This window comes from Somniosus microcephalus, chromosome 6, assembly GCF_052327205.1.
Source record: "Somniosus microcephalus isolate GS21.2 chromosome 6, FLI_Smic_1.0, whole genome shotgun sequence".
Classification (NCBI taxonomy): Eukaryota; Metazoa; Chordata; class Chondrichthyes; order Squaliformes; family Somniosidae; genus Somniosus; species Somniosus microcephalus.
The window spans coordinates 83,096,440-83,120,190 of record NC_140992.1 but is presented as its reverse complement, the minus strand read 5'-3'; the positions used below and the strand labels follow the sequence as shown (position 1 = coordinate 83,120,190).

The 23,751-nt window shown below is 44.1% G+C and overlaps 1 protein-coding gene across 7 annotated transcripts in view; it reads right to left on the bottom strand.

Moving 5' to 3' along the window:
- dock10 (dedicator of cytokinesis 10) overlaps positions 1-23,751 on the bottom strand; it is a 300,424-nt gene that overhangs the window by 141,269 nt on the left and 135,404 nt on the right. The window lies entirely within an intron of this gene.

The following is a 23,751-nucleotide window of genomic DNA, read 5'->3' as shown; positions in this document are numbered from 1 at the left end:
ACTAACAGTTGGCCGACCCGGCCAATTACCGTCCCATCAGTCTACTCTCAATCATCAGCAAAGTGATGGAAGGTGTCGTTGACAGTGCTATCAAGCGGCACTTACACAGCAATAACCTGCTAACTGACGCCCAGTTTGGGTTCCACCAGGGCCACTCAGCTCCTGACCTCATTACAGCCTTGGTCCAAACATGGACAAAAGAGCTGAACTCAAGAGGTGAGGTGAGTGACTGCCCTTGACATCAAGGCAGCATTTGATCGAGTGTGGCATCAAGGAGCCCTAGCAAAACTGAAGTCAATGGGAATCAAGGGGAAAACTCTCCATTGGTTGGAATCATACCTAGCACAAAGGAAGTTGGCTGTGGTTGTTGGAGGTCATTCATCTCAATCACATGACATCACTGCAGGAGTTCCTCAGGGCAGTGTCCAAGGCCCAACCATCTTCAGCTGTTTCATCAATGACCTTCCCTCCATCATAAGGTCAGAAGTGGGGATGTTCGCTGATGATTGCACACTGTTCAGCACCATTCGAGACTCGTCAGATACTGACGCAGTCCGTGTCCATATGCAGCAAGACCTGGACAACATTCAGACTTGGGCTGACAAGTGGCAAGTAACATTCGCACCACACAAGTGCCAGACAATGACCATCTCCAACAAGCGAGACTCTAACCACCTCCCCTTGACATTCAATGGCATTACCATCGCTGAATCCCCCACTATCAACATCCTGGGGGTTACCATTGATCAGAAATTGAACTGGACCAGCCATATAAATACTGTGGCTACAAGAGCAGGCCAGAGGCTGGGAATTCTGTGGCGAGTGTCTCACCAAAGCCTTTCCACCATCTACAAGGTACAAGTCAGCTCACACTTCCAGCAACTTACATGGCAAAAATTTTTGAGCTGAAGAGTGAAAGAAAAAGTCTAACTAATGGGGCACACTGCGAGATGCCCCAATCCAGCAAATTCATAGCCAATGGAAGCATAATTAGAATAGTACATGTGTTCTTCAGTAGAATTAAGGCTGTAGGTAGATCAAAATTCATTTCTATTATGAACAATGTGCTTTTTAATTGTAGCCTTCATATTCCTGGCTATTTTACTGAAATATTTAACAAAATATGCAGTACCCTGCTATCAGTTTCTATAACATTCCATTCATATATTAACCCTTTTAAAGTCATTATCCTATGATTTACTGAGAGATTTATTCAATTTTAATTTAAGCAATTTGTTGTTAACAACACAAGAAGTTATTTTGTCGAAATGTACAATATCCCTTATATATGTCTCTATGTGATGTATTTGGTGATTTAAAGAATTCAATATATTTACTATATCATTTTGTTGCTTGAACACAGTCATTATAAGAGGTAAAGTGGTATTTTAAAGTAAAGCTGCATTTAGTGACCATGCTTTTGCTAGTCGGTGTATTGTCAGTTGTGGGCTGGGTAGCAAACCATGGAGCCAGGTGTGTTGGTTCCTTACAAGAGAAACTGTAGGTTTGCCCATTAAAACACACTAAGCACAACATAACTAGTAGAAAAACCACTGTGGCACCTGTTCTCTAAACAATATAGTGGTTGATCATTGTACTCGATTATTGCAAACTCTGGGCAATTTTGTTTCCGGGCCTTTGTTACTCTCAATTGATACTGATGTCAAACTAGTACCTGTATTATACCATCCTTATAAACTACAGAAGAATACCACTGAAGGACACCAGCAGAATGTGATAGGGGGCAAGAGAGGAGAAACATATATTTGTGAGTCCAGCCCTAGAGTCAACACTAGTCACTTCTAGTCTATTCTGTTTTTGGCTAGTCGCAGAGAACTCAGCTTCCAGAAAGTCTTTCTCTACAGTTATTTGCCAAATTATTCTTGGCCTTCCATGCTTTGCTTTTCCATTCAGCTGCTCTTTCAGTGTTTGGCACAGTGGCCAGGACGTTTGTATCCTGAACATATGACCAAGCCAACTGACACACTTTTGTTTCACAAATTGGCTTACTCTAGCTAATAACGCTTTTCCAATAAAAGCATTGCTGCAACGTGCACTTCAAATATAGGTGAAGAGGCCTAGGTGCTATAGTGTCGCTTCAGTGAGTTTTATGCTAACACTGGTGTCATCCATTCCAACTGTCATGATCTTTGTTTTTTTCCAATTTGTTCAGATTTGTTGTCCAATTTTGTTGATGTCTGTTTCTGTGCACTTCTCCTTCCAGTTTTTCTAATTGTGCTATATCATCTGCAAAATCTAGAGCTTTAAGATCCATGTCGAACTTCTATGAGGTAAATTTTTCACTTCACTGTCCAGGCAGTCATCTGGCAGAATGGATTGCCCACCTGTTATAGAACTCGCCAATTTTCATTCCATTGAAATCAAACTGGAAATAGACATCCACAAAATTGGACAACAAATATGGCGATTAGCTCTGCCAGATTACCGCCCAGGTGGTGAAGACAAAAATTTACCTCATAGAAGTTTTCAGCACAAAAGGAGACCATTTGACCCATTGCGGGGGATTTTAACTCAGGTGCGGGATGGTGTCGTGTTATCCGAATTTCGTGTTTCCCACACTAATCTAAATGGATGCGAGAGATTGATACAATTTTAACTTAATTGGCCAATTGATTTCCAATGTGTGGGAAGCCTTTGCAACTGAGTTTTTCCTGACTGAAAGTTGCCTCCGATGACGTCATCATTGCTGCTGCATTTAGGGTCTGCAACAAGCCTTGCTTCTTCTGCAGACTGCCAACCTTTTGGCCTTTCATGCTAGAGGGACCTGGAGGCAGAATGACCAGCGAGAGACCTAGGTCTGCTCCCAGGTTTGAAGACGTTGCCTTGCAGGCTTTAGTTGAGGGAGCAAGAACACATAAAGAGGTGCTCTTCCCTTCTTCAGGGAGGAAGAACCCTCCCCAGCAGACCAAGGCTGTGTGGATCCAGGTGGCAGAGGAGGTCAACTCATTATCAGAACCCCGCAGAACCTGGATTCAGTGCAGGAAGAGATTTCATGACCTTCTGCGTACTGGAAAAGTGAGTATGAATTTCCCATCACCCTCAATCTGATCCCCATTGCCTTTCTTCACCAGCACTCAGCTTTAGCAATCTCTTCCTCCATATCCCACTTGACACTGCCATCCATGCACCCTTACCCATTCCCTTTCTCTCTATGGTCACATTCACATGACTATTTGGCTATGCAGCCCTCACACTCCCTATCACTGTGATGCTATGAAAACAACTGACAACACACAGGGAGGGCCCTTGGTCTTGCTACCTCACTCCATCTTTGTCTCCTTCTAAGTATCTATGCTATGGAATCTCTACACACACTCCTTCATTCTCACTCAACCTCCACTTGTCTCCCTCATTGCAGGAAAAGAGAGCTCACAATAAGTGAGAAAGAGCGAGGACAGGAGGAGGGCCACCCTCACAACCCCACCTCACCCCCTGGGAGGAGGCGGTCCTGGAGATCGTAGGACTGGAGGATGAGGCGCAAATGGAGGACGGACAGACAGGTGCATCACAGCAAGCTGGTGACAGAATAGTTTTCCATCTCTCTCATTGACATTGCATGAGTCGCTGATAATGATTCTGAAGCTCTAACAGATGGACTTATGATTATCTGCAATATGCAATGTGCATGTAACCTTGGCATCACATCTCTAACTCTTTCCTTTACTCCCTCACAGGACCATCGCAAGCAGCAGTCCCCACTAGCCAGGAGGAACAGCCTGAGCAGCCAGACTCCTCAGAGGAAGCTGCAACATCTGAGGGTGCAGCGTCAGCAGAATTCAGCGCACCCAGCACCAGCACAGACACTCACACCTCGGTGGGACCTTCGGGACATAGAGTAGTGTTGTCACCTGATGTATCACAGCTCACAAGTGAGCACCAGCAGATTGTGGAGACAGGGACAGCAGTAGAGAGTCCTAGTCGGAGGGCGCAGGACTCTGCCAGCTCGGCTCAGCTGCATGTCGACCCTCTGCCTCTGGGTCCATCCATAAGATCAGCGGTGCTGGAACTCCAGGAACAGATGCAGGAGTCTCTGGCAGGTTTTGTCTCCAGGGTCGCTGCGAGTGTGGAGCGAATGGAGGAGACCATAGCAAACATGAGCAGAGTCTTTGTGGAGTCATTGACGCCTCAACGCATCACCATGGAAAGGATGGCAACCTCCATGGAGGAGATAAGTCACCAGAGTGCAGAAAACATGGTGAGTGTTCATAATAGAATGACATCTCTGGAGGAGCGATGGTCATCTATTGAACAGAGAAACCAGACCTTCATGAAAGTCCTTCTAAGTAGGACTGCCAGTGCAGATGCGGGTCCCCAAGGCCCCCTGATGTGCAGCAAGGTGCTCTCAAGCCACTTCCAAGCGCTGGCCCCTTCTGGCCTGTGCAGCTTTAGGTGGGTGAGCAGCAGCCTGGCGCTCCTGTTGCTGCTGCTGTTGTTCCTGGTTCTGCTGGTGCCGCAGCTGGTGTTCAAGCTCATCTAATGCCCAGAAGGGAAGGAAATAAATGGCTCCCATGCTTCTGGTATACGCCTCAGTTGAGAAAGCGCTCAGTGAAGGTGGTGAGAGGGGTTTTCCAGGAGGTCACACTGGAGATGGGTGTCAGGCTCCAAACTTCCACAGGTGTGGTTAAGCCTTCTAAAAGTTGCCCCAGGCCTGAGACCATTAAGTCGTGCCACCTGCAAATGATGGCTGATCAAATCTCCTCTTTAATGGTTGATAGTCAGCAATCCAATAGTGCTCCCGCCAGGTTTCACATTCGTGTTTCCCACCAGGCGTGTTTTACATGGGAAAAGGGTTAAATTTGCAAGGACCTTTTAAAATAGGATTATAGAGGCCATTTAGTGGTTATTAAGGGCCTTAACGACCGGTCCTGCCTGTTGGATGTGGGACAGAGTCGGGACCATCAGACACGCCGGAGTTAAAATTGCTCGGAGTCGGGAACCAGGCGGGGGGGGTCCCACCCGCCAGTTTTTATGATTTTAACCCCCCGCATGCCTCCAAGCCCGACTCCACGGCTCAATGAAAATCGAGCCCATTGTGTCTATGCTGACTTGCTGTAAAGCAATGCAAAACTAATCCCATAAGATAGCCCTGTATCTGCCTCTGCTTCAAATATTTATCTAATTTACCCTTAAAAGGTGCAGTAATCTCTGTCTCAACTATGACCTGTAGCAGGTGCAGTGATCTCTGTCTCAACTATGACCTGTAGCAGGTGCAGTGATCGCTGTCTCAACTGTGACCTGTAGCAGGTGCAGTGATCTCTGTCTCAACTATGACCTGTAGCAGGTGCAGTGATCTCTGTCTCAACTATGACCTGTAGCAGGTGCAGTGATCTCGGTCTCAACTATGACCTGTAGCAGGTGCAATGATCTCTGTCTCAACTATGACCTGTAGCAGGTGCAGTGATCTCTGTCTCAACTATGACCTGTAGCAGGTGCAGTGATCGCTGTCTCAACTGTGACCTGTAGCAGGTGCAGTGATCTCTGTCTCAACTATGACCTGTAGCAGGTGCAGTGATCTCTGTCTCAACTATGACCTGTAGCAGGTGCAGTGATCTCTGTCTCAACTATGACCTGTAGCAGGTGCAGTGATCTCTGTCTCAACTATGACCTGTAGCAGGTGCAGTGATCTCTGTCTCAACTATGACCTGTAGCAGGTGCAGTGATCTCTGTCTCAACTGTGACCTGTAGCAGGTGCAGTGATCTCTGTCTCAACTATGACCTGTAGCAGGTGCAGTAATCTCTGTCTCAACTATGACCTGTAGCAGGTGCAGTAATCTCTGTCTCAACTATGACCTGTAGCAGGTGCAGTGATCTCTGTCTCAACTATGACCTGTAGCAGAACGTTTCATGCTCCAAAACCCCTCTGTGTAAGGAAACTTCATTTAACCTCTCTCCTTATTTTTTTAATGATAATTTTAAATTTTAAATTGCTGACCCCTCATCACTGAATCCCCAACCAGAACAAATAGTCTTTTCCTATTCACCCCATCAACAATTTTCAGAATTTAAAAAATCTCTTAAATCTCCCCAGCCTCGTCTGTTCCAGCAACAATAGTCCAAGTGCCTCAAGTCTCTCCTTATAACTATAGTTTCTCATTCCTGGTAGCATCCTGGTGAATCCACGCTGTATGCTCTCTATGGCTTTGATATCCTTTATATAATGGGATGCCCAATACTGAACACATTTCCCTAACCAATGTTTTGTATGAATTCATCATTAACTTCTTTATTCTTGTCTTCTAGGTTTCATCTACCTGTACTTTCACTTTCAGGGAATTATGTATTTGAACCCCTAGGTCTCTTTGTTCATCCATCTTCAATGTAAGTGGACTTCAATGGAAAAGAAAATCAAGTAGAGTGTGCAATGGGCACTACCATTCGTTTTGTGCCCCCGCCAAAACTGAATTTCACCCCTTTGCATCTGTTCCAATCTAATTTTTGATCAGTCTCTTTAGAGGCCTGCTGATATGTCTGTGCCTAAATCACTCTGTTCTCTGTGCCTTTGCTGCTCCATTTTTCTCCAGTTCTGTTGTAACTGTACAGCAGAACCCATGAAACATTCTACCAGTCATGTTTTTGTCAAATATGCAAACATCAAGATTATAAAATACTTAGGTGACAGCACAAGATTTTCAAAGCTGAAATTCTAGTCCCAGAGCAGCAGAGTAAACAGTCTTATGACCAGCATTCCTATTAATTCTTTAATTCTGGCACAAACATAAATGGAATGCTTACAAGTACCTAACAGCAATTTGTGTATTTTCTGTGATGATCACTGCAAAAGACCAGTTCTTAACAAGTCACTATTATGCACAACAATACAGTATTATTTGTAACTGCATAAGATTCCAGTTTATCCATTCATTATACACCCAACATATTATTTTAAATAGAGTTCAAAATTCCTATGAATATTGTATTATACACTATTTACAAAGCTGTGGTTTCAGGACCTAGGTCAATTGTATTATGAGCAGGAAGTCTTTCCACAATTCTCCTCTGGTCCCAAAAATATCTCAGTTAATTATATTTGTAGAATACATCTATTTAATGTATGTTATCAGCTAAACAACTTGTAATTTAGCTTTTATTTTTTTTAATTGTATTTTGTTGGATGGGAATTATTTTACTGGTCAGCTGATTAGATCACAGCTAGGCTCTCATAATAATTTGTTTTTGTCATTGAAAACGAGCACAAAAGCAAAGTCATACTTCCAGGACAAGGCCTTTTCCCATCCCTCTCAATTTCCCATTGTGAGTCAATGGTAGTACACATGCAGAGAGAGATTACAACGTTATATTTTTATAGTGATTTCAATGTCACAGATTCTTGGGTGAACAAAATGCAAGAGATGAAAACCCTCACCATTATTTGTTATCCAACTGACCATTGTTAACTGCTCACCATTGGTGTAACATAAGAACATAAGAAATAGGAGCTGGAGTAGGCCATTTGGCCCTTCAAGCCTGCTCCGCCATTCAATAAGATCATGGCTGATCTTCTACCTCAACTCCACCTTTCCGCACTATTCCCATATCCCTTAATTCCCTTCGTTCCCCAAAATTTATCAACCTCTGTCTTGAATATACTGAATGACTGAGCATCCACAGCCCTCTGGGGTAGCAAATTCCAAAGATTCACAACCTTTTGAGTGAAGAAATTTCTCCTCATCTCAGTCCTAAATGGCCTACCCCTTATGCTGTGACTGTGACCCCGTGTTCTAGATTTCCCAGCATTAACCCTGACAAGACCCGTAAGAATTTTATGTTTCAATTAGATCACCTCTTATTCTTCTAAACTCTAAGGAATATAGGCCTAGTCTACTCAATCTCTCCTCATAGGGCAATCCCCTCATCCCAGGGACCAGTCTAGTGAACCTTCACTGCACTTCCTCTAAGGCAAGCATCTTTCCTTAGGTAAGGAAACCAGAACTGTATACAGTACTCCAGGTGTGGCCTCACCAATGCCCTGTATAATTGTAGTAAGACTTCTTTACTCTTATACTCTAATCCCTTTGTAACAAAATCTGATGCACCATTTGCTTTCCTAATTGCTTGCTGTACCTGTTAACTTTCTGTGATTCATGTACAAGGACACTCAGGTCCCTCTGAGTGCAAACATTTCCCAGTCTCTCACCATTCAAAAAATATTCTTTCATGTTTTTCCAACCAAAGTGGACACCTTCACACTTCTCCACATTGTATTCCATTTGCCATGTTCTTGCCCACTCAGTCAACCTATCTATATCTCTCTGCAGCCTCTTTGCATCCTCCTCATAGCTTAATTTCCCACCTAACTTTGTATCATCAGCAAACTTGAATACATTACACTCAGTCCCTTCGTCTAAGTCATTAATATAGATTGTAAATAGCTGAGGCCCAAGCACTGATCCGTGCAGTACCCCACTAGTTACAGCCTGCCAACCTGAAAAAGTCCTGTTTATTCCTACTCTCTGTTTTCTGTCCATTAACCGATCCTCAATCCATGCTAATATATTACCCCCAATACCATGAGTCCTAATTTTGTCCTAATAGTGCATTTAAAATCCAACAGAAAAGGATAAAATGGAGCAGAAATAAACTTAAGCACACAGGTTAAAGCACACAAGTGGTCCATTCAGCCCATCATGTCAATGCATGGTCTTTGCTAGAACAAAACCAAAACTAATGCCATTGCACTGCTTTCTCTGCCTTAAAAGATGCAATGGTCTCTGTCTCAATCACTCCCTGTGCCAAAGCATTCTATGCTTCAGCAACCCTCTATGTAAAGAATCTCTCCACATCTTTCTCCTCACTCTCTTAATGATAATTTTAAATTCATGATCTCATTGTCATTAGCTTCCAAACCAGAGGAAATAGTCATTCCCTAGTCACCCTATCAAAACTCTGAATAATTTGAAAAACCTCTACTAAATCTCCTCTTAGCCTTCTCTGCTTCAGTGAAAATAGTCCCAGTATCTCAAATCCACTCACAACTATATAGTTGCTTATCCCTGGCATCATCCTGGTGAATCCACCCTGTACACTCTCTATGATTGTAGGAATCAAGCGAATCCAGTCCCATGGAGTAGGATGATGGAAGAGAGGCATTAGAGGAGGATGGCATGGCTGGCTGTATCAGTTGGTCATGGAAAAAAGGAAATTGGGGTTGGTCTTGCCCTCCAGGTGGATCCTGGAGAAATAAATGATTTTAACTGGCAATGCAAAGCAATACAAATGGAAAAGGAGGAAATAGCCTCCAACACTTCACATTCGAGTCTGGTGTCACATCTGTCTTGCTCCCCCAGCAGCATCCATGCTTACCACCAGTTTACCAAGGGTCAGATAGATACTCTTCTACCACAAAATTAGATAATTCCAAGTCAATATATATTCAAAAAACAAGTTTTGAAGTACACCAGGAACCCATTAAGGGGTGGGGTGGATGAGGGGGCAGGGGGGAGGTGCAAGAGACCGAAAGGCCAACTTGAACTGAGCCTGCCTTGTGGAAACAGGGCGGTCGTGACCCTAAAATAGCTGCACCGTGTTGTCGTTCGATCCAATCTTGCAGGCCGCCATATTTCCCAGGGCCTTCATTGGGCGGCCAATTTTAGGTAACTTCACAAATATCTGAAATTTGTCCAATTTTGATTAATTGTTGTGGTAGGGAGTAGGCAGGAGCCTCATTACTGCATGCAAATTGGGGTTGTCCGATGTACATCGGACTTCAATGCACTTTTAACAGTTAAATGGATGGAGTGTGCATGCTCTCTCTTGTTGTATCAGGCGGTAAATCATTAAGTTCAGAATTATTTTTGTGGGGTCAGGAGGAGCTACCTCCCCTGCTACCTGACTGTTGGCCACTTGGCCTGTGGGCTATTGTGGGGGCCTACAGAGGGACACACATTTGGGGCTTGCAGCTCGTTGGCAGCATGGTAACGAAACCCAGCCCTCGAAATGACAGAAACGGGCAAACATTCAGCCTGCTGCTTACCCATTAAAAATCTACCTCCAGGTAACTACTGAGATGTGACATTTTTTCCTTCCTCCCCTTCATGGGAGTTACCTATAATGGAAAAGGAGGCTGTATTTTACATTTTTGTTGTACTAGAATTTTCATGAAACCTGCTTTACCAACATAATTTGTACATGTTGTTTAGCTCATATTATATTGCATTTGTTTTTGTTTCTTCTTGCCTGTTGATTTCACATCTTGAGAAACAGGAATACACAGCCAAGACTTGATGACTCTGAAGTTAACTTTCTCCCTCCTCAGATGACTATCAGGGTAAGTAGGTAAACCCATTACTCTTCAGGGCTGCTTTCCTCTCCCTGCTGGACAGCAACAGATCAGACTGATGCTCTATTACTGGGAGCATTTAGAAACTCCACCCACTAGCCTACCATGGGCCAGATGGAAACACGGCGACCATGAAGCTACGTGCGCACTACCACACTTGCCATGACAAATTGGACAAATTTCAGATATCTGCAAAGTCACCTAAAATTGTCCAAACCCAGTTTTAAATTAATTTTGATTTACATCCTGAATACACAAATAATTTTCTTACATCGTTCATATTATTTTAGGAATCCTAATAAATACTACAGTTGTAAATATATCGGGAAAAAAAGTATTGACTATATAAAGGAACTTTTTTGTTCTTTTAGGCTGGAGCACTTAGACATATATTTTTTACTTTAGTTCCAGGAAAATATTTCTTTTCAAAAATACTTCAATTGATGAGCATTATATTCTGCTTTTATATTAGGTTTCTCTGTTCCATATGCAGTGCCAAAACCAACCACTACTCCTGCAGAAGTAGAATATTTAAATGTTATAAATTCAGAAGAATCTCTGACATGACTTAGCAAAATAAATGTGCACTTAAAAATGGTTATTCAAGCTTCATATACTTATAGCTGTTCTTTAAAGCCAGACATTAAACATCACCCCGAAAAATGATCTAACTCTCCATGAGACAGCCTCCTTCTGCCACACCACACACATTTACGGTGTGTGTGTGGGGGAGGGACAGAACATACAAATTCTCAACTGCAATCTCATGTCCATCTCTGCCTCAACAATACAACTAACAGCTGATACTCAGGATCTTATGTCACAGCTCTGTGTATAGGGAATTCCGTAAGTAAAATCCTAGAAAAATAGCAAAAGCTGACTAATGGTTTCAAAAATCTAACAACTCAAAAATAACCCAATGAGGATAAGGTTTTGAAATTATACCATTGGACATTAGTAGATGAAGACGTTTGCCTGAAATTCCTCTCTCTGCTATTTTAGCCGTTGCGTTAGCCCATTTATTTTAAACGGATTGATGCCTCTGTTAAACAAGCAGACAAAGGAATTTCACGGGAATGCATTAAGTACCCATTGGCATATTTTCCAGGCTGACTAGTTAAGAGTGAAAATGCAACAGAGCATAGGCTGATCATAACGTAACCTGCAGGTATACCCAACGTTCAATCACTTTTATTACAGGGGGAAAGTGCACAAAGGAGCAGTTTGCAGCAATTAGTGGATTCAGAAATTAATGAAGGCAGTGCTGGAGGCATGACATTCTACTGCTGTCTAAAGGCATCCCAGCCACCCACACAACTCCCCGACCCGCCCAAAAACGTTTACATCTGCCATCTGGTATGTAAGCATTTTGCAGCTTGCAGCAATTCTGTTTTGGAAACTAAAAATAATTTCTCCTGGAAGGTTTACCCATATAAAAATGTTGTATGGGCCTTATTTTAACTTCTAGAGCCCAAATTCCTTTCATTCTGAATCAAACTCCAGATAATTCATTTAAATTTATAAAAAGAGAAACACCTTTTACAACAAACACCTACATTGACAAAACAAAACTAGCTGACTATCATACCTAGGACAGTTCCTGGTCATCAGAGCATCCCAGAGCCAAGGCAAAATCACCCAGACTGAATTTATTTTGATCTGATTCAAATAATTTGGACTTTTATGTCATTTCAAGAGGTTGAAGAGTAATCAGTGGCCTGCCAAAAAAAGGAGCCGAGAATTAATTTCCTGCCCATCCATGGCAGAATGAGACATGGCTGATTTTAACGGCTGGGCCCCATTTAAATCCTGCCAGTCGACTTCCTACCCATTCCGGGATCGGCTGCCAGGGCCGTCTCCTGGAGGGTCTCATGATTCGCAGGGTGGGTGAGTCCGTGGCAGAGGCGGCCAATGCTTTCCTTGTGGGGCTCAGAGGAGGAGAGTAAAAAACAAACTTAGCTGTTTGGGCCTCTTCTGACCTCGACCCTCTTCCCTGTTATCTTCACCTGGTGGGAAAGCCATCACGGCTTCCTGTTTAGGCTGCCCAATTAAAACTCCAGTTGAATCTCTATGACGTCATCTGGAACCCAACATGCTTATATAAAAAAGGACCCCACCAGTTTTGGGTGGGTGTCATTGCTGTTTTATCAGTAGATCAACCTGTATTTCAAATATTTTCTGTTTTTAAGATTTTAAACACAAGCCTATATATTAATGTTATCAATAACAGCAGATGAACATGGGACACCATCATAAGACTTTCCTCTGTCGACTATTTTGATGGAAATATTAGTCCATTTAAAGTAAATAGGTTAATGCGTGGGTTAAAGTAGCAGAAAAAGCAATGTCATCTGAATGCATTAAGCATCTTCGAATTTTATAAACATTCGAGTCAATACTTTTGATCCCAACTGATTTACTTCCCATATTGGAAACAAAAAGAATCCCATACTACAATATTTTTTTTTTTAAACTGACGTACAAGAAAATATGGTTTGTAGGAATGGACATGGGAGCTTCAATCAGAGCAAGAAAATAAACCTTCAGAAGACATTAGCAAGGCATGCCCCAGAAACTTACTATAAGGAAAATAAGCTTTTTATTCAGAAAAATCTGCTTTTCAGCAGCTTATTTGTTATATATAAAACTTCTCTGGGGACACGAAATAAACATACTGTGGGCTGGATTTTAAGGAGGAGGGCGGGTTGGGGACAGGGGGGGCTCCAAGGTGGTCGGGAAACCCGGGAGGCTGGCTTTTCCACAGGTCCTGCGAACTGGAATGGCAGGGCCCGATTTGCATGCGAGGCCTCGGTTTCCCGCCCGCAGCCAGCCAGATTGAGAGGCTGGCTGGCTGCGGGCGGGTAGGCCTGTGGCACTAGGCCACAGAGAGAGAGGGAGGGATCGCATGGGGGCTGGGGGCTGGCCGCAGCTGCACCGGGTTGGGTGGTCTGAGGACGATCGCGGGCCGGGAAGCAGCTGCACTGGTGGTCGGGGGGGGGGGGGGCGGGTCCAAGTACGATTGCGGACCGGGAGGAGCACCGGGAAGGCCAGAGGAGCGGAGGGGGGAAGGTTTCATGGAGGCATCAGAGGCCTGTTGGGTGGGGGGGAGGGGGAGGGTGATTGGAGGCCTCATGGAGGGATCGGAGGCCTTGGGGTGGGCGGGTTCTCTGATTGCGGAGGGTGGGTTAGGCAGGTGTTCTGTCGGTACCTTTCTACCTAGACACAATTTAGGACTCAGAACTCAGAGATTCAAACATGAAGTTCTTTAATGGAAGGAAAGGAAGTTCTGGAAAGTTCCGAACAACGAGAGCTAAAACTTAACAGAGAACACCCAACCATTTATCTCCTGTGACAGTGCCACCACAGGTGGGAGGAGAACACACAATAGAGCACACAATACATAACATTTCCTCCCCTCTTAAATGGAAGGTCCACATTATTCCTCAACAGGTAAGTTACTTTCAATGCACTCAACGAACCTAGGGTAGAGGTAGACTGCCTCAAACCCTGACTTTACCCTGGGGTTTATTCTGCCCCAGTCTTGTGGGTAAGTCACTAAGCCTACAGATCCAAGTGTTTTGGAGGCCGCCGCTCTCTGACAGGATACCGGCGGTCATCACTGGCTTCCACAGCAGTAGGCATTGGCACAGGCCTGGATGGAGAAGGTGCCTGTGTCAGTTGAAAGTCAGGAGTTTGCACAGGTGGAACAGTCTCTTTGACTTCCTGTGTTGGAGAAGAGCACTGTGGCAAAGGATGCTGGTTTGCGGTATCATCCGGAAACAGTTCAGGCCAACCAGCCGTTGGAGCCTCTGTGGCTGTCTCTGCTCCTAGCAACAGTTGATCTGTGTGTCTTCTCCAGACGACATCCTCAGCAGTCTCAACCGTGTAAGACACAGGGCCCGTCTGTGCGATAACCGTAGCAGGAACCCATTTCGGTCCAGTGTTGTAGTTTCGAGCTCTCCCGGATGAAACCGTCTCTCCTTGGCTCTTTTCTCTCTCTTTTCAACTTGAGCTTGTTGTTGACAATGGACAACCTGTTCTGCCCTTGGGGGTTTGAGTAAGTCAAAACTTGTCCGCAACTGCCTCTTCATCATGAGCGAAGCGGGGGAAGTTTTGGTTGTGGTAGGACAACAGGAAGCTGTTCAGACGTTGGTGGATTGAGCCTTGACCTTGCGATGCCTTCAAGGCGTGCTTCAAAGTTTGCACAAACCTTTCTGCCTGGCCGTTAGTAGAGGGATGATAGGGCGCAGACCTGATGTGTTGGGCACCATTCACATGCAGGAAGGTTGCAAACTCCTGTGATACAAATTGTGGACCGTTGTCACTTACGAGTTGTTCTGGTGAGCCATAATGGCTGAACATCTCACCAAGTTTCTCAATTGTTTTCTCTGCCGTGGTAGACCTCATCACAGCGACCTCCGGCCACTTGCTACAAGCGTCCACAACCACCATAAACATCTTCCCTTCGAAAGGACCGGCGAAGTCCACATGTACTCGCTGCCACACTTCTGCAGGCCAATCCCAGGGGTGTAGGGTTGCCAGCTGTGGAACATTCTGGACCATTTGACATGGGGAACATGTTTTGGCTTTCTCCTCAATATTCCCATTGAGACCTGGCCACCAGAAGTAACTTCTTGCCATTTCCTTCATCCGAACCATCCCACTGTGGCCTGTATGAAGTTGTTGCAGTATAGGTTCCCTCAGAGGTGCCGGAATGATGACACAGCGTCCCCAAAGAAGACAACCTGCCTGGACGGAGAGCTCATTTCTTTATGAAACGTAAGGTTTCAAACTAGGAGAATCTCCTATAGCTCTCCCTCGAATGACATCGTCCATTACCTCAGACAGGACTGGATCGTTGTGGGTGTACCTTCGCACCTGAACGGCAGTGACAGGTGCTCCCTCCACTTGTCTAAAGTAGAAGATGTCTATCTGACGAGGCTCTGGGGGAGTAACAGGCAAGGGTAGCCTCGAGAGACCGTCTGCGTTGCCGTGCAAGTCTGATTTGCGATATTTGATGTCGTATGTGTGTCCTGACAACAGTAAAGCCCACCTTTGCATCCTGCTTGCAGGGAGAGACGGAATTCCAGTGTGGGGCCCGAAGATTGAAGTCAATGGACGGTGGTCCGTCAGGAGTGTGAACCTTCTCCCAAACAGGTACTGATGAAATTTTCGAATTCCAAAAACGATTCCCAAGGCCTCGCGCTCGATCTGCGCATAGTTACTCTCGGCCTTGTTCAAGGTGCGTGATGCGAAGGCGATAGGTTTCTCTTCACCCGAAGGCATGATGTGGGATATGACTGCTCCCACACCATATGGTGATGCATCACATGCTAGCTGCACGGGCAGCTTTGGGTCAAAGTGTGTCAGGACCTCCGATTTCAGCAATGCTTTCTTTACTTGGGCGAAAGCTTCATTGCACAGTTCAGTCCATTTCCATGTTTTGCCTTGACATAGCAACTGATGTAACGGCTTCAGCAATGTTGCTAAGTCTGAAATAAACTTCCCATAGTAGTTACGTAGCCCCAGAAATTAACGTAACTGGCTCACATTCTGGGGTGCTGGGGCCTCCACGATCGCCTTGACCTTTGACGGCGCCTTATGCAGGCCAGTAGCGTCAATCACATGCCCCAGGTACTCAACTGAAGACTGAAAGAATTCACATTTGTCTTTACGAACTCTGAGTCCGTACTCTTTCAGTCATTGTAGTGCCGCATCCAAGTTCAGAAGATGATCCTCCTCATTTGTCCCAGTGACAAGGATGTCGTCCAGGTAGCACTGGACTCCTGGCAGTCCACTCAAAATCTGATCCATTGCCCTTTGGAATAGAGCAGGGGCCGACGTAATTCCAAACAGAAGGCGGCAGTACCTGTATAGCCCCTTGTGTGTCACAATTGTCAGCAGCTCCTTTGATTTGTCATCGACATGCATTTGTAGATAAGCCTGGCATAAGTCTATTTTGCTGAACTTTTGCCCTCCGCCCAGGCCCGTAAAAAGATCATCAATGAGGGGAAGAGGGTACTGTTCCACAGACAGCACCAGGTTAATAGTCACTTTAAAATCACCGCAGATTCGAACAGATCCATCCTTTTTCAGGACAGGAACAATGGGTGTGGCCCATTTGCTCACGCTCACAGGCTCCAGGACTCCATTCTCGACTAAGGCCCCAAGTTAGCCTCAACTTTTGGCCTAATTGCATAGGGTACAGGTCGGGCTTTGTGAAACTTCGGCTTGCTGTCAGGTTTAATGTCCAGTCTCACACTAATCTTTTTCATGCTCCCAAGTTCCCCATTGAAGAGTTCTGCATGTTTGTTTAACACTGCAGTCAGACCTGACTCCCCTTGTGACATCATGCGGGCTGCAGGCCAGTCCAGCATGATTTTTTCTAGCCACGCACGTCCCAGTAGCGATGGGTAATTTCCCTTTACCACATATAGTGGCAGTTTTGCAGTCTGTCCGTTCAATTTAACTGTCACCTCAATGACGCCTCTCATGGCCACAGGTTCGCCGGTATACGTCTTTAGCACAATGTTTTTTGGCTGAAGGGTAAGATGCTTTAGCATTTTGTTGTAGACAGTGTCTGAAACAAGGGACACAGCCGCGCCTGTGTCCACCTCCATCCGCACTGATTGTCCCTCCACCAGTGGTGACACCCAGTAGCCATTTGAACCACCTGCAACCGTCAGTATGTGCACCTCTTCCTCCTCAGAGGTGTCGCTCCCCTCTGTTTTGCTTGTTCCATCATACTGCACTGAATGAACACTCTTTTTCCTCTCTTGTCCAAATACAGACATTTTGCTTCCATGCTTCCCAGCTCTGTCTGTTCTTTTTTTTACCTCTACAGGCGCGTTCAATGTGACCCTTTTTGCCACAATTTCGGCATTCCAACTCCGTACACCAGCAGTCATTAGCGTGATGGCCCGTTTTCCCACAACGGTAACATGTGCCGTTCCGCGCACCTTTAGGCTCAGACGACACCTTGTGAACTCTCCCTGTTGAACTCAACTGGTGAGCTTCCTTTTCTGCCATCTCCATAGAGACACTAACTTCAATGGCCTTTTCAAGAGTAAGGTTGTCCTCAGTAAGAAGGCGCTTCTGTGTGGCTGCATTTTGCAGACCACACACAAGTCTGTCTCTAATGGTGTCATTCAGCACTTCCTTGAACTGGCAGTGTTCCGACAACCTTTTTAAAGCAGCAATAAACATCGTCACTGATTCCCCCTCCTCTTGATTCCGTTTGTGAAATCTAAATCTCTCAGCAATAACCAGAGGTTTTGGTGAAAAATGTGCTCCAAGAATTTCCACTAGTTGCTTATATGTTTTAGTTCCTGGCTTATCTGGCTGCACGAGGCTGCGAAGTGAGTTGAAAGTCTTCGGCCCGATTACACTCAAAAAGGTAGGCACGACCTTTTCATTTGTCACCGCATTCGCCAATACAAAATAGTCAAAACGTTCCGTATATGCGCTCCATTGCTCCACATTTTCATCAAAATCACCGATGTTTCCTAATATAGTAGCCATCTCACGTTTCAAATTAAATCCAGGAGGTAGGTATATCGGCACTTACCTCGTGGATGCAGCAGACCCTGTCTTGCTGTAACTGCTGGGTTTCACAAATTGTGTAAAACCCGTCCACATGCAGTTAAAAACAAAATGGAGGTTAAAAAAGTGGCTTCCAGCCTCATTTTAATATTTAAATGAGTGCGCTGCCCCCTAGGAGCGGGTTGGTTACCCGCCCCCCGCCCCGCCCCCCTTCCCGCCACTGTTAAAGCCGGAATGGGTGGGTTGGAGGCTGAATCAGGTCGAGAATCCCATTTTTAACAATTTAACCATCCCCAAGTTCCAAACCCACCCATTTCTTTAGGTTAATATTCCCCCCTATGAGTTTCAGAAACCATCAGCTCATCTTCCAACTTTTCTGCCTCAAATTCAAATATAACTAGTGTGAGGGAGTGAGTAACATCTGATTGATTATTCTGGTTATTCTGACAGAATCTAATCCCACCCTCGAAGGAATTGAGTTTTAACAGCCTCTAATTAATCTGGTTCTGACAGTCTCTAGCCAGAAAGAAATCTTCTTTAATTAAATTGCAAAATCCTACAATGCAACTTCTGCATTTAGTTTGCAGTTAAAATCTAAAGAAGCTTTTACATTGCTTATGTTCTTCAGTCATTCAGGTAAGTAGTGGTTACTATCTAACCAATTAATTCACCAAAATGAGCACACAAGGCTTTTTACACCAGGTTGCATCACTGCCACCCAAATGGTTGTGCTTTTGTATAAACATGAAAATAGGGATGTATAACTTTTACCTTCTCCCAAGTCCAAAACTGGAAAGATGATGAGACCTGGGGCAAGAGTTAAGAAAAAAAGGGGGAGAAATTCACTATCGCCCCATTTGGGGCGCAATTATCGGCCGGGCACAAAGTTTAGCGCCTGGCGCAAATTATCGCTTCCGACTGCAAATTTGGCTTCTATCGCCCCTGGAGGGGATTGGAGCGCTAAATCAGGTGCTACACACCTCTCTTAAGGCACTAACACCGAGGAGTGAGGCGCTATCTCAGAGCATTGGCGAAGCTCATGTGATGTCAGTCAGCAATGGAATACAGACACACTGGCGCCGGCCAGTTCTTAAAGGGGAGGGTCGATCTTGTTCTCCATCCACACCCTGCTCATTGCAGCATACAATCTCAGCCTGGAGAGACCTTTACAACATTTCTGCTGGAAAGAACAATGGAGGGGCCCAGGGAAAGAGCTCAGAGTGCAGCCCCATAGTCTCTTCTAAATTGATGCAAGGACGGTCAAATCAAAATGAACCTGCAAAGTGCTGCTCAGTACCCAAAACTCCTTCACACAGCATTGAATCTCTCCAGAAGTCTCTCTCTCTCTCTCTCTCAGAATGCGTGGTGCAAAAATGTCACCGACAAAAAAAGGCAGGAAGCGATCGCCTTTAAATAGTGCTCCCCTAGTCCCTTCCCGACTGCAAAACATTCCCCTCAGCCTGTCATTGCTAGCAGCAGGCGGAAAGGCAGGGGGTGCCACTCAATATCCGGTCCGGGGCACTACTGGGGCATTGCATGCTCGACTGACGTCACAATCTGCAGGCGCAGGAGATCGTGGCGGTAGTGTTTAGCGCCGCCGCAAAATGTCTGGTCAAACATTGCCACGCCCGGGCGCTAGTTGCTTTGTGCCCCATTAGCGCCCTCTTAAGGCGCTAATGGGAGGCGTAAAGCAACAAAATTTTTCCCCCAAAGTGTTTAAAGAATGTTTTTTTTTACTGAGCACACCCTCATTTCTGACCTTATGATGGAGGGAAGGTCATAGATGAAGCAGCTTAAGATAGTTGGACCTAGGACACTGCCCTGAGGAACTCCTGCAGTGATGTCCTGGGGCTGAGATAATTGGCTTCCAACAGCCACAACCATCTTTCTTTGTGCCAGATATGCCTCCAGCCACTGGAGAGTTTTTTTACCTCATCCCCATTGGCTCAGTTTTACTAGGGTTCCTTGGTACCCCTGAGAAGAAAGATTAGTTAGTTAGTAGAAGTCAAGAAAAAATAAGTGGAGATATTTAACAAGTACTTTGCTTTAGTGTTTACAAAAGGGAAGGATATTGGGAAGGAGGTAATTCCTGAATTGGTCAAAAGTGAGATGAGAGATACTATAAAAAATTAATATTAGAGAAGCTAGTTAAGATAAAGGAGGACAAAGTGCTGGGAACTGACGTCACGGTCTGCTCATTCACATTTCAGGTTCCAGCGGTGCCAACGGCAGTGCTATGGCTCTTACCAAAATGGCAGCCACTGTGTCCCGTGCCAGAGGCGGGCAGAAGTGAAGCGGCCGGCATTGTTTTTTGCTGAAACAGGCCTTAACAGCCAGCACAAACACTACAAATTTCTAGGCCAAAGAATATAAAGGTCAAAATGTAATGGTGAATCTAAAATGGACGCCAAGACAAAGGAGGAGATATCAGGAGAGGTCTTAAAGGCGAAGTGTTGGAAGGGTTTAGGGAGAAAACTACAAGACATGGGGCCTAAATGACTGAAGAAAAGGCCACCAATGATGGGGTGAAGGGAGGTGGGTGCTGCACAAAAGGTCAGATTTAGAGGAAGGGAGAAATTGGGGGGTATAATAGGGCTAGAGGAATTTAGAGAGCTAGGGAGGGGCAAGGCCATGAAGGATGTTTTAAATTTGAGGTGTCGGGGACCAGGAGCCAATGTAGGTCAGTGAACACAGGGGTGATTAGCTATGCACGACACTTGTTCCTTGGAAGATACACTATTAATCATATTTATTTACAAATAGATTAAGTTATAGAAATATGGACAGGACATTGGATGATACAACACAGTATTAGAAGACAGGAGATAGTTTACAAGGGGTTAATCAAACAAGCCATTCAGACAAGTGTTATGTTCATAAATCAATAGACATTTTCATTATGAACAGCTAGCTTGAGCTAGTCATTTATTCAGCCATGTGGACTCATGTACAGGCATCCATCTTGACTACTGCCTTGTGGGTAGCCCACTCCTAAACATACAGCTCCACCTAGTGTACCATTCTAGAATGACATGTTACTGATCATTACAACAAGTACCTTTCAGTTCTTCAGGTGAGGTGTTAAAACCATCGGGCCTATCTACATGATCCAATAGTTAAGGAAGGATGCTAATGATTTGAAGAGCAGAGTAGTCTTTTGTAATCCTGCTCAACTTTTCTTCCCTCAACAAACACTACCAAAAATCAAAACTGCTGTATGTGTAAACAGTTGCCAGGTTCACCTAAATAACAATAGTCATTGCATTTCAAAGTGAAGTGTTTTGAGATGTTTCAAAGAGATGCGAATATAAAATATATATTGCATAAATATACAAATCTGTCTTTTTTCTTCTCACTGTTGCATTTTAGGGGTAGGAATGTTGGGAGCATCGATAAATCTTGACTTTTGGTACTTTCTCCTGACATTCCATCACTCTTTACTCACGTCAATTTACTTGCTAAAATTAGACAACATAGGAATGTTGGTCTCCAGGTTCTTTCAAGGTTTTAACTGAATTTCACATTTCACTTTTAGTTATAGCCACAAAGTCATATTGTACTCAAATAAAGTCACATGAAGTTAACTAAAATAAACATTACTGTAGAACTACTGTATAACATATATGGTTATATTTTGAAGCATTAGAAGAGAGGATCATTAAAAATGTACATAGATGCAAAGCAAATATCAATCTAGTTTTCAACTGCTGGAGTCAATTAGCAGATAAAAGTAAGAAGTAGGTGTGGCTGCCTGGCAAGGAAATGCATCAACACAATCTGAATTCTCTGATAAAATAAAGTAAACTTCTCAACTACCAAAACCATCAGTAACATTCAATATAATTGAAGAGACAATGGTTTAAAACTAACTTGTCTCTTAAGGGGTGCTATGATCCTTACCCCATTAATAATCCATCTATACAAAAGGAGCAGTGGTGTTTTCTCAGTATAATTTGTGTGCGTTAGAATCTTCATAGGATTAGAAAATAACTTACAGTATTTCCTAAAATGTTTATTTGCTTCTGGTCAATACAGCAACAGTATATTTTATCAACCCATAGTTTCTGTTAATTAGAGCTGCTCAGTGACCACATTAATCACTAAGTTCCAAATGCTTTCTACAGTTTTTAACTTATACATTCATTGCCATCGGGTAGAATGAAATTGCAAGCTCGCGGCCATTTGTTGACAGTTTTCAGCTCATGCTCCACGATAATCAAATAAACCCTAATAACACATTAATTAAGATATTCAAATGATACCCGTATTAGTGAAATAGCAACTCTAAGCAATAAAAAGAAACAGTTTCAAATTCTGAAAAATTATAAAACTACTTTTGCTTAAGTTTCCCATTTTTCCTCCTATTCCCTCTCTCCCCTATCCTTTCTGTCTTATTTGTTTTATTATTTTAACATTGATTTGATAGAAAATTGTAAAAACTAAGTAAAACATAAAGGCAAACCGTTTCTTTACCCACTTTCTCCCAACTCATAGCTTGCATCGGAGGCAGCAATTTCAGAAACATGCTCTTGGACTGGCTGAAAACCGTATCATGGTGGACCAGGTCCATCTTTCACAAAATCTAGAAGATCTGCCGCCAGATGAGTATAGTTGTCCTAACTTCCCAACCCTGACCACACGTGAACAGGTTAACTGATCCGCAGCCTGGTAAAGGATAAATATCTGCAAGGTTTCACCAGACAGGAATTCAAGTGTATCTTTTTGAGAATTGCAACAGAGATGTTCCATAGTGCTATGCTCTAATTCACCTATACAATGCACATTATGCAGAGCAATAGAGTAGTATTATTAATCTTACAAAAATACTTTATTGATCTATTTACATAGGAATGGGAGTCAGCCATTCAGCCCCTCGAGGCTGTTCTGCCATTCAATTAGATCATGGCTGATCTACACTTCAACTGTATTAGCCTACCTTTGCTCCACATCCCTTGATACCCTACACTGACAAAAGTCTATCAAGCTCAGTTGACCCAGCTCTGTGCTGTAAATTAAAATTAGAGCACAGCACTATGGAGAATTTCTGTTGCAGTTAGTTGTGTTGGAGATTTCCTAAGTGGGTGATCCATTCACTCTCCACCCTGTCCTGTCCTCCTACATTACAACAGTAACTACACTTCAAAGGTACTTCATTGGCTGTAAAGTGCTTTGGGATGTCCTGAGGTCATGAAAGGCGCTGTATAACTGCAAGTCTTTCGTTCTCGAAATTTTGGGGCTAATGTGTTTGGCTATTTTGACCACTGCAAACACACATTTATTAAACATCGGCCAAAAATCAAAGCCATTCCGAATGTCTGATAGTGTCAGCCGTGGCTCAATTGGTAGCACCCTCGCCTGAGTCAGAAGGTTGTGGGTTCAAGTCCCACTCCAGAGACTTAAACACAAAAATCTAGGCTGACACTGCAGTTTAGTATTGAGGGAGTGCTGTGCTGTTGGAGGTGCCATCTTTTGGAAGAGACATTAAACCGAGACCCCGTCTGCTGTCTCAGGTGGACGTAAAAGATCCTATGGCACAATTTCAAAGAAGAGCAGCGGAATTCTCCCTGGTGTCCTGGCCAATATTAATCTCTCAGTCAACATCACTAAAAAATAGATGATCTAGTCATTATCACTTTGCTATTTGTGGGAGCTTGCTGTGTGCAAATTGGCTGCCGCGTTTCCTACATTCCAACAGTGACGACACATCAAAAAAAATGTACTTCATTGGCTGTAAAGCATTTTGGGATGTCCGGTGGTCATGAAAGGCGCTATATAAATGCAAGTCTTTTATTCTGATGGACAGTAACTGGAGATTACAGGTCAAATATACATCTTCTTTCAAGGTGCTTGTTGAGGCTGCCACGGAACGCGAATGGAGGCCGAACCGATCTGAGGAACACATGGCTTTTTAT